This window comes from Oncorhynchus masou, chromosome 18 (genome assembly GCF_036934945.1).
Source record: "Oncorhynchus masou masou isolate Uvic2021 chromosome 18, UVic_Omas_1.1, whole genome shotgun sequence".
Taxonomy (NCBI): Eukaryota; Metazoa; Chordata; class Actinopteri; order Salmoniformes; family Salmonidae; genus Oncorhynchus; species Oncorhynchus masou.
This window is the reverse complement of record NC_088229.1, coordinates 2914458-2925928: the sequence shown is the minus strand read 5'-3', so window position 1 is coordinate 2925928 and position 11471 is coordinate 2914458. Positions and strand designations below refer to the sequence as shown.

The following is an 11471-nucleotide window of genomic DNA, read 5'->3' as shown; positions in this document are numbered from 1 at the left end:
AGGGTATGGTGATATAGCCTGGGTCTAGTACCCTGTTAAACCTTGGGACCAGGATAGGGTATGGTGATATGGCCTGGGTCTAGTACCCTGTTAAACCTTGGGACCTGGATAGGGTATGGTGATATAGCCTGGGTCTAGTACCCTGTTAAACCTTGGGACCTGGATAGGGTATGGTGATATAGCCTGGGTCTAGTACCCTGTTAAACCTTGAGACCTTAAACCTTGGTACCTGGATAGGGTATGGTGATATAGCCTGGGTCTAGTACCCTGTTAAACCTTGGGACCTGGATAGGGTATGGTGATATAGCCTGGGTCTAGTGTACCCTGTTAAACCTTGGGACCTGGATAGGGTATGGTGATATAGCCTGGGTCTAGTACCCTGTTAAACCTTGGGACCTGGATAGGGTATGGTGATATGGCCTGGGTCTAGTACCCTGTTAAACCTTGGGACCTGGATAGGGTATGGTGATATAGCCTGGGTCTAGTACCCTGTTAAACCTTGGGACCTGGATAGGGTATGGTGATATAGCCTGGGTCTAGTACCCTGTTAAACCTTGGGACCTGGATAGGGTATGGTGATATAGCCTGGGTCTAGTACCCTGTTAAACCTTGGGACCTGGATAGGGTATGGTGATATAGCCTGGGTCTAGTACCCTGTTAAACCTTGGGACCTGGATAGGGTATGGTGATATGGCCTGGGTCTAGTACCCTGCTAAACCTTGGGACCTGGATAGGGTATGGTGATATAGCCTGGGTCTAGTACCCTGTTAAACCTTGGTACCTGGATAGGGTATGGTGATATAGCCTGGGTCTAGTACCCTGTTAAACCTTGGGACCTGGATAGGGTATGGTGATATGGCCTGGGTCTAGTACCCTGTTAAACCTTGGTACCTGGATAGGGTATGGTGATATAGCCTGGGTCTAGTACCCTGTTAAACCTTGGGACATTAAACCTTGGGACCTGGGTAGGGTATGGTGATATAGCCTGGGTCTAGTACCCTGTTAAACCTTGGGACCTGGATAGGGTATGGTGATATAGCCTGGGTCTAGTACCCTGTTAAACCTTGGTACCTGGATAGGGTATGGTGATATAGCCTGTGTCTAGTACCCTGTTAAACCTTGGGACCTGGATAGGGTATGGTGATATAGCCTGGGTCTAGTACCCTGTTAAACCTTGGTACCTGGATAGGGTATGGTGATATAGCCCGGGTCTAGTACCCTGTTAAACCTTGGGACCTGGATAGGGTATGGTGATATAGCCTGGGTCTAGTACCCTGTTAAACCTTGGGACCTGGATAGGGTATGGTGATATAGCCTGAGTCTAGTACCCTGTTAAACCTTGGGACCTGGATAGGGTATGGTGATATAGCCTGGGTCTAGTACCCTGTTAAACCTTGGGACCTGGATAGGGTATGGTGATATAGCCTGGGTCTAGTGTACCCTGTTAAACCCTGGGACCTGGATAGGGTATGGTGATATGGCCTGGGTCTAGTACCCTGCTAAACCTTGGGACCTGGATAGGGTATGGTGATATAGCCTGGGTCTAGTACCCTGTTAAACCTTGGGACCTGGATAGGGTATGGTGATATAGCCCGGGTCTAGTACCCTGTTAAACCTTGGGACCTGGATAGGGTATGGTGATATGGCCTGGGTCTAGTACCCTGTTAAACCTTGGGACCTGGATAGGGTATGGTGATATAGCCCGGGTCTAGTACCCTGTTAAACCTTGGGACCTGGATAGGGTATGGTGATATGGCCTGGGTCTAGTACCCTGCTAAACCTTGGGACCTGGATAGGGTATGGTGATATAGCCTGGGTCTAGTACCCTGTTAAACCTTGGGACCTGGATAGGGTATGGTGATATAGCCTGGGTCTAGTACCCTGCTAAACCTTGGTACCTGGATAGGGTATGGTGATATAGCCTGGGTCTAGTACCCTGTTAAACCTTGGGACCTGGATAGGGTATGGTGATATGGCCTGGGTCTAGTACCCTGTTAAACCTTGGGACCTTAAACCTTGTGACCTGGATAGGGTATGGTGATATAGCCTGGGTCTAGTACCCTGTTAAACCTTGGGACCTAGATAGGGTATGGTGATATAGCCTGGGTCTAGTACCCTGTTAAACCTTGGGACCTGGATAGGGTATGGTGATATAGCCTGGGTCTAGTACCCTGTTAAACCTTGGGACCTGGATAGGGTATGGTGATATGGCCTGGGTCTAGTACCCTGCTAAACCTTGGGACCTGGATAGGGTATGGTGATATAGCCTGGGTCTAGTACCCTGTTAAACCTTGGGACCTGGATAGGGTATGGTGATATGGCCTGGGTCTAGTACCCTGTTAAACCTTGGGACCTTAAACCTTGTGACCTGGATAGGGTATGGTGATATAGCCTGGGTCTAGTACCTTGTTAAACCTTGGGACCTAGATAGGGTATGGTGATATAGCCTGGGTCTAGTACCCTGTTAAACCTTGGGACCTGGATAGGGTATGGTGATATAGCCTGGGTCTAGTACCCTGTTAAACCTTGGTACCTGGATAGGGTATGGTGATATAGCCTGGGTCTAGTACCCTGCTAAACCTTGGGACCTGGATAGGGTATGGTGATATAGCCTGGGTCTAGTACCCTGCTAAACCTTGGGACCTGGATAGGGTATGGTGATATGGCCTGGGTCTAGTGTACCCTGCTAAACCTTGGTACCTGGATAGGGTATGGTGATATAGCCTGGGTCTAGTACCCTGTTAAACCTTGGGACCTGGATAGGGTATGGTGATATGGCCTGGGTCTAGTACCCTGTTAAACCTTGGGACCTGGATAGGGTATGGTGATATAGCCTGGGTCTACTACCCTGTTAAACCTTGGGACCTGGATAGGGTATGGTGATATAGCCTGGGTCTAGTACCCTGTTAAACCTTGGTACCTGGATAGGGTATGGTGATATGGCCTGAGTCTAGTACCCTGTTAAACCTTGGGACCTGGACAGGGTATGGTGATATGGCCTGGGTCTAGTGCCCTGTAAAGGGAGTCTAACCTGTACCAACATCAGCCCTTTGATAAGGTTGAAAATAAATAGTTGATCTGATGCTTCTCTCTTCAGTACAGTTTTCAGTTGGCTCTCTCTCATTCAACTGACTAGGTTACTCTTGTGCAATTCTAAATAGCCAACATACTAAAACAACTATTGGTAAAAAAGGGTTTTAATTATCATTTTTTCTCATGTTCATCATTCTTATTTTAAGGTCTTTACAAACAGTCTGTTCCAGGTATGTAGGAGTAAAAAAACAAGAATCCTGGAAGAGATGCAGTCTGGGAAAAAAATAATATATGTATTTTTTTTTAAATGAGGCTTGAATGGTGAAAACAAAACAGGTCATCATCACTTGGCTTAACTTGGTGTTTCTTATCCTCTGCGTTATATAACTCGCTCACCGTGAAGATGAGGTTTAAAATCAGTGGGTTAACTGATGCTTCTCTCTTCGGTTGTTTTGACTCACTGATGAGGCAGGCGAGCGGATTCCTCTGCAGGCCGAAATAAGCACCACATACCTTGACTACAAAATAAATAAATACATTCTTATTTTCAATGACGGCCTAGGATCAGTGGGTTAACTGGTCTAGGAACAGTGGGTTAACTGGTCTAGGAATAGTGGGTTAACTGCCTTGTTCAGGGTCAGAACGACAGATTTTTACCTTGTCAGCTCAGGGATTCGATCTAGCAACCTTTTGGTTACTGGCCAAATGCTCTAACCACTAGGCTACTTGCCTCCCCTAGACTCTAACCACTAGGCTACCTGCCGCCTCTACACTCTAACCACTAGGCTACTTGCCTCCCCTAGACTCTAACCACTAGGCTACCTGCCTCCTCTACACTCTAACCACTAGGCTACTTGCCTTCCCTAGATTCTAACCACTAGGCTACTTGCCTTCCCTAGACTCTAACCACTAGGCTACCTGCCTCCCCTAGACTCTAACCACTAGGCTACCTGCCGCCTCTACACTCTAACCACTAGGCTACTTGCCTCCCCTAGACTCTAACCACTAGGCTACCTGCCTCCTCTACACTCTAACCACTAGGCTACTTGCCTTCCCTAGACTCTAACCACTAGGCTACTTGCCTTCCCTAGACTCTAACCACTAGGCTACCTGCCTCCCCTAGACTCTAACCACTAGGCTACCTGCCGCCTCTACACTCTAACCACTAGGCTACTTGCCTTCCCTAGACTCTAACCACTAGGCTACTTGCCTTCCCTAGACTCTAACCACTAGGCTACTTGCCTTCCCTAGACTCTAACCACTAGGCTACCTGCCTCCCCTAGACTCTAACCACTAGGCTACCTGCCGCCTCTACACTCTAACCACTAGGCTACTTGCCTCCCCTAGACTCTAACCACTAGGCTACCTGCCTCCTCTACACTCTAACCACTAGGCTACTTGCCTTCCCTAGACTCTAACCACTAGGCTACTTGCCTTCCCTAGACTCTAACCACTAGGCTACCTGCCTCCCCTAGACTCTAACCACTAGGCTACCTGCCGCCTCTACACTCTAACCACTAGGCTACTTGCCTTCCCTAGACTCTAACCACTAGGCTACTTGCCTTCCCTAGACTCTAACCACTAGGCTACTTGCCTTCCCTAGACTCTAACCACTAGGCTACCTGCCTCCCCTAGACTCTAACCACTAGGCTACCTGCCGCCTCTACACTCTAACCACTAGGCTACTTGCCTCCCCTAGACTCTAACCACTAGGCTACCTGCCACCTCTACACTCTAACCACTAGGCTACCTGCCACCCCTAGACTCTAACCACTAGGCTACCTGCCTCCTCTACACTCTAACCACTAGGCTACTTGCCTCCCCTAGACTCTAACCACTAGGCTACCTGCCACCTCTACACTCTAACCACTAGGCTACCTGCCACCCCTACACTCTAACCACTAGGCTACCTGCCACCCCAGATTAGGCTACCATATATGTCACATTCTCCCAAATGTCTCCTTATAGTACTGGCTCTTAGTCTGTCAAATCAAATCAAATGTATTTATAAAGCCCTTCTTACATCAGCTGATATCTCAAGGTGCTGTACAGAAACCCAGCCTAAAACCCCAAACAGCAAGCAATGCAGGTGTAGAGGCACGGTGGCTAGGAAAAACTCCCTAGAAAGGCCAAAACCTAGGAAGAAACCTAGAGAGGAACCAGGCTATGAGGGTTGGCCAGTTATCTTCTGGCTGTGCTGGGTGGAGATTATAACAGAACATGGCCAAGATGTTCATAAATGACCAGCATGGTCTGTCCTGAGGAACTGAGGAACCACTGGGAGTCTGGGAGTCTGGACTGTACCATGTTATCTCCTCTCTCATACTGACTCTAGTCTGGACTGTACCATGTTATCTCCTCTCTCATACTGACTCTAGTCTGGACTGTATCATGTTATCTCCTCTCTCATACTGACTCTAGTCTGTCCTGAGGAACCACTGGGAGTCTGGACTGTACCATGTTATCTCCTCTCTCATACTGACTCTAGTCTGGACTGTACCATGTTATCTCCTCTCTCATACTGACTCTAGTCTGTCCTGAGGAACCACTGGGAGTCTGGACTGTACCATGTTATCTCCCCTCTCATACTGACTATAGTCTGGACTGTACCATGTTATCTCCTCTCTCATACTGACTCTAGTCTGTCCTGAGGAACCACTGGGAGTCTGGACTGTACCATGTTATCTCCTCTCTCATACTGACTCTAGTCTGGACTGTACCATGTTATCTCCTCTCTCATACTGACTCTAGTCTGGACTGTACCATGTTATCTCCTCTCTCATACTGACTCTAGTCTGGACTGTACCATGTTATCTCCTCTCTCATACTGACTCTAGTCTGGACTGTACCATGTTATCTCCTCTCTCATACTGACTCTAGTCTGGACTGTACCATGTTATCTCCTCTCTCATACTGACTCTAGTCTGGACTGTACCATGTTATCTCCCCTCTCATACTGACTCTAGTCTGTCCTGAGGAACCACTGGGAGTCTGGACTGTACCATGTTATCTCCTCTCTCATACTGACTCTAGTCTGGACTGTACCATGTTATCTCCTCTCTCATACTGACTCTAGTCTGGACTGTACCATGTTATCTCCTCTCTCATACTGACTCTAGTCTGGACTGTACCATGTTATCTCCTCTCTCATACTGACTCTAGTCTGGACTGTACCATGTTATCTCCTCTCTCATACTGACTCTAGTCTGGACTGTACCATGTTATCTCCTCTCTCATACTGACTCTAGTCTGGACTGTACCATGTTATCTCCTCTCTCATACTGACTCTAGTCTGGACTGTACCATGTTATCTCCTCTCTCATACTGACTCTAGTCTGTCCTGAGGAACCTCTGGTAGTCTGGACTGTACCATGTTATCTCCTCTCTCATACTGACTCTAGTCTGGACTGTACCATGTTATCTCCTCTCTCATACTGACTCTAGTCTGGACTGTACCATGTTATCTCCTCTCTCATACTGACTCTAGTCTGTCCTGGGGAACCACTGGGAGTCTGGACTGTACCATGTTATCTCCTCTCTCATACTGTCTCTAGTCTGGACTGTACCATGTTATCTCCTCTCTCATACTGACTCTAGTCTGGACTGTACCATGTTATCTCCTCTCTCATACTGACTCTAGTCTGGACTGTACCATGTTATCTCCCCTCTCATACTGACTCTAGTCTGTCCTGAGGAACCACTGGGAGTCTGGACTGTACCATGTTATCTCCTCTCTCATACTGACTCTAGTCTGGACTGTACCATGTTATCTCCTCTCTCATACTGACTATAGTCTGTCCTGAGGAACCTCTGGGAGTCTGGACTGTACCATGTTATCTCCTCTCTCATACTGACTCTAGTCTGGACTGTACCATGTTATCTCCCCTCTCATACTGCCTCTAGTCTGTCCTGAGGAACCTCTGGGAGTCTGTGAGTCTGGACTGTACCATGTTATCTCCTCTCTCATACTGACTATAGTCTGGACTGTACCATGTTATCTCCCCTCTCTCTCATACTGCCTCTAGTCTGGACTGTACCATGTTATCTCCTCTCTCATACTGACTCTAGTCTGGACTGTACCATGTTATCTCCTCTCTCATACTGACTCTAGTCTGTCCTGAGGAACCTCTGGGAGTCTGGACTGTACCATGTTATCTCCTCTCTCATACTGACTCTAGTCTGGACTGTACCATGTTATCTCCTCTCTCATACTGACTCTAGTCTGGACTGTACCATGTTATCTCCTCTCTGATACTCCCTCTAGTCTGTCCTGAGGAACCACTGGGAGTCTGGACTGTACCATGTTATCTCCTCTCTCATACTGACTCTAGTCTGGACTGTACCATGTTATCTCCCCTCTCATACTGACTCTAGTCTGGACTGTACCATGTTATCTCCTCTCTCATACTGACTCTAGTCTGGACTGTACCATGTTATCTCCTCTCTCATACTGACTCTAGTCTGGACTGAGTTGATAATCCTTTTTCCCCCTTGGTATCCAAGTCATTATCCTGGTATTGTGTTGGTATCCAAGTCATTATCCTGGTATTGTGTTGGTATCCAGGGTCATTATCCTGGTATTGTGTTGGTATCCAAGTCATTATCCTGGTATTGTGTTGGTATCCAAGTCATTATCCTGGTATTGTGTTGGTATCCAAGTCATTATCCTGGTATTGTGTTGGTATCCAGGGTCAATATCCTGGTATTGTGTTGGTATCCAAGTCATTATCCTGGTATTGTGTTGGTATCCAAGTCATTATCCTGGTATTGTGTTGGTATCCAGGGTCAATATCCTGGTATTGTGTTGGTATCCAGGTTCAATATCATGGTATTGTGTTGGTATCCAGGGTCAATATCCTGGTATTGTGTTGGTATCCAGGTTCAATATCATGGTATTGTGTTGGTATCCAGGTTCAATATCATGGTATTGTGTTGGTATCCAGGTTCAATATCCTGGTATTGTGTTGGTATCCAAGTCAATATCATGGTATTGTGTTGGTATCCAGGTTCAATATCATGGTATTGTGTTGGTATCCAGGGTCAATATCCTGGTATTGTGTTGGTATCCAGGTTCAATATCATGGTATTGTGTTGGTATCCAGGGTCAATATCCTGGTATTGTGTTGGTATCCAGGTTCAATATCCTGGTATTGTGTTGGTATCCAAGTCAATATCCTGGTATTGTGTTGGTATCCAGGGTCAATATCCTGGTATTGTGTTGGTATCCAAGTCAATATCATGGTATTGTGTTGGTATCCAGGGTCAATATCCTGGTATTGTGTTGGTATCCAGGGTCAATATCCTGGTATTGTGTTGGTATCCAGGGTTAATATCCTGGTATTGTGTTGGTATCCAGGGTCAATATCCTGGTATTGTGTTGGTATCCAGGGTCAATATCATGGTATTGTGTTGGTATCCAGGGTCAATATCCTGGTATTGTGTTGGTATCCAAGTCAATATCCTGGTATTGTGTTGGTATCCAAGTCAATATCCTGGTATTGTGTTGGTATCCAGGGTCAATATCCTGGTATTGTGTTGGTATCCAAGTCAATATCATGGTATTGTGTTGGTATCCAGGGTCAATATCCTGGTATTGTGTTGGTATCCAAGTCAATATCCTGGTATTGTGTTGGTATCCAGGTTCAATATCATGGTATTGTGTTGGTATCCAAGTCAATATCCTGGTATTGTTTTGGTATCCAAGTCAATATCATGGTATTGTGTTGGTATCCAGGGTCAATATCCTGGTATTGTGTTGGTATCCAAGTCAATATCATGGTATTATGTTGGTATCCAGGGTCAATATCCTGGTATTGTGTTGGTATTCAGGGTCAATATCCTGGTATTGTGTTGGTATTCAGGGTCAATATCCTGGTATTGTGTTGGTATCCAGGGTTAATATCCTGGTATTGTGTTGGTATCCAGGGTCAATATCCTGGTATTGTGTTGGTATCCAGGGTCAATATCCTGGTATTGTGTTGGTATCCAGGTTCAATATCATGGTATTGTGTTGGTATCCAGGTTCAATATCCTGGTATTGTGTTGGTATCCAAGTCAATATCATGGTATTGTGTTGGTATCCAGGTTCAATATCATGGTATTGTGTTGGTATCCAGGGTCAATATCCTGGTATTGTGTTGGTATCCAGGTTCAATATCATGGTATTGTGTTGGTATCCAAGTCAATATCCTGGTATTGTGTTGGTATCCAGGGTCAATATCCTGGTATTGTGTTGGTATCCAGGGTCAATATCCTGGTATTGTGTTGGTATCCAGGGTCATTATCCTGGTATTGTGTTGGTATCCAGGGTCATTATCCTGGTATTGTGTTGGTATCCAGGGTCAATATCCTGGTATTGTGTTGGTATCCAAGTCATTATCCCGGTATTGTGTTGGTATCCAGGGTCAATATCCTGGTATTGTGTTGGTATCCAGGGTCAATATCCTGGTATTGTGTTGGTATCCAGGGTCAATATCCTGGTATTGTGTTGGTATCCAGGGTCAATATCCTGGTATTGTGTTGGTATCCAGGGTCATTATCCTGGTATTGTGTTGGTATCCAGGGTCATTATCCTGGTATTGTGTTGGTATCCAGGGTCAATATCCTGGTATTGTGTTGGTATCCAGGGTCAATATCCTGGTATTGTGTTGGTATCCAGGGTCAATATCCTGGTATTGTGTTGGTATCCAGGTTCAATATCCTGGTATTGTGTTGGTATCCAGTGTCATTATCCTGGTATTGTGGTTTGGACCACAATCGGTCCTTAGTGATGTTGACTCTGAGGAAATTGAAGCTCTCAACCCGCTCCACTACAGAACCGTTGATGTGAATGGCGTGCTCGGCACTCTGTTTCCTGTAGTCCACCATCAGCTCTTTTGTATTGATCACGTTGATGGAGAGGTTGTTGTCCTGGTACCACCAGGTCTCTGACCTCCTCCCTACAGGCTGTCTCATCGTTGAGGGAGAGGTTGTTGTCCTGGCACCACCAGGTCTCTGACCTCCTCCCTGTAGGCTGTCCCATCGTTGAGAGAGAGGTTGTTGTCCTGGCACCACACTGCCAGGTCTCTGACCTCCTCCCTATAGGCTGTCTCATCGTTGAGGGAGAGGTTGTTGTCCTGGCACCACACTGCCAGGTCTCTGACCTCCTCCCTATAGGCTGTCTCATCGTTGAGGGAGAGGTTGTTGTCCTGGCACCACCAGGTCTCTGACCTCCTCCCTGTAGGCTGTCTCATCGTTGAGGGAGAGGTTGTTGTCCTGGCACCACCAGGTCTCTGACCTCCTCCCTATAGGCTGTCTCATCGTTGAGGGAGAGGTTGTTGTCCTGGCACCACCAGGTCTCTGACCTCCTCCCTGTAGGCTGTCTCATCGTTGAGGGAGAGGTTGTTGTCCTGGCACCACCAGGTCTCTGACCTCCTCCCTTTAGGCTGTCTCCTCATTGAGGGAGAGGTTGTTGTCCTGGCACCACCAGGTCTCTGACCTCCTCCCTGTAGGCTGTCTCATCGTTGAGGGAGAGGTTGTTGTCCTGGTCCCACCAGGTCTCTGACCTCCTCCCTGTAGGCTGTCTCATCGTTGAGGGAGAGGTTGTTGTCCTGGTCCCACCAGGTCTCTGACCTCCTCCCTGTAGGCCGTCTCATCGTTGTCGGTGATGAAGCCTACCACCGTCGTAACCTTGTCAAACTTAATTATGGCGTTGGAGTCGTGAGCAGCCACCCAGTCGTGGGTGAACAGGCACACACCCCTGAGGGGCCCCCCGTGTTGAGGATCAGCGTTGGTTTGTTACCTACCCTCACCACCTGGGGGGCGTCCCGTCAGGAAGTCTAGGATCCAGTTGCAGAGGGAGGTGTTTAGTCCCAGGATCCTTAGCTTAGCGATGAGCTGTGAGGGCACTATGGTGTTGAACGCTGAGCTGGAGTCAATGATCAAATGCAAGCTTCATAAGTAAATGATACATTTAAACCAATTGACATACCAAAAGACCAGTAGTCCTGTGCTAGTTATCGTTGTTTGATGCCCCATTGCCTGGTGAGCTTTCAAAGTAAACACTGAATATTACTGATCGCCAATTTCTTTATGGAGCTGCATATTTATTATGGCCATCCTCTCTCCCTGCAATTTGACGTTTGCGCTGCACCCGATTCTATAGCCGTACAGAAAATCAGCAATCTGTTCGCTAGCTCACCCAACCTCTGCTGATTGACAGCTTGCTGGTCCAATCAGAGGGCCGAGTGTGCGTTTCACTAGCTTTTTTTTTTTTAAGGGCAAAATGCTGTAGCTACTGTGTCTGGCTGCATGTTTAGTAATCCACTGTGTCTGGCTGCGTGTTTAGTAATCCACTGTGTCTGGCTGCGTGTTTAGTAATCCACTGTGTCTGGCTGCGTGTTTAGTAATCCACTGTGTCTGGCTGCGTGTTTAGTAATCCACTGTGTCTGGCTGCGTGT

At 47.1% G+C, this 11471-nt stretch overlaps 1 protein-coding gene across 1 annotated transcript in view; it reads left to right on the top strand.

Moving 5' to 3' along the window:
• LOC135503844 (plexin-B3-like) overlaps nt 1-11471 on the top strand; it is a 302325-nt gene that overhangs the window by 144911 nt on the left and 145943 nt on the right. The gene's annotated exons all lie outside the window — the stretch shown is intronic.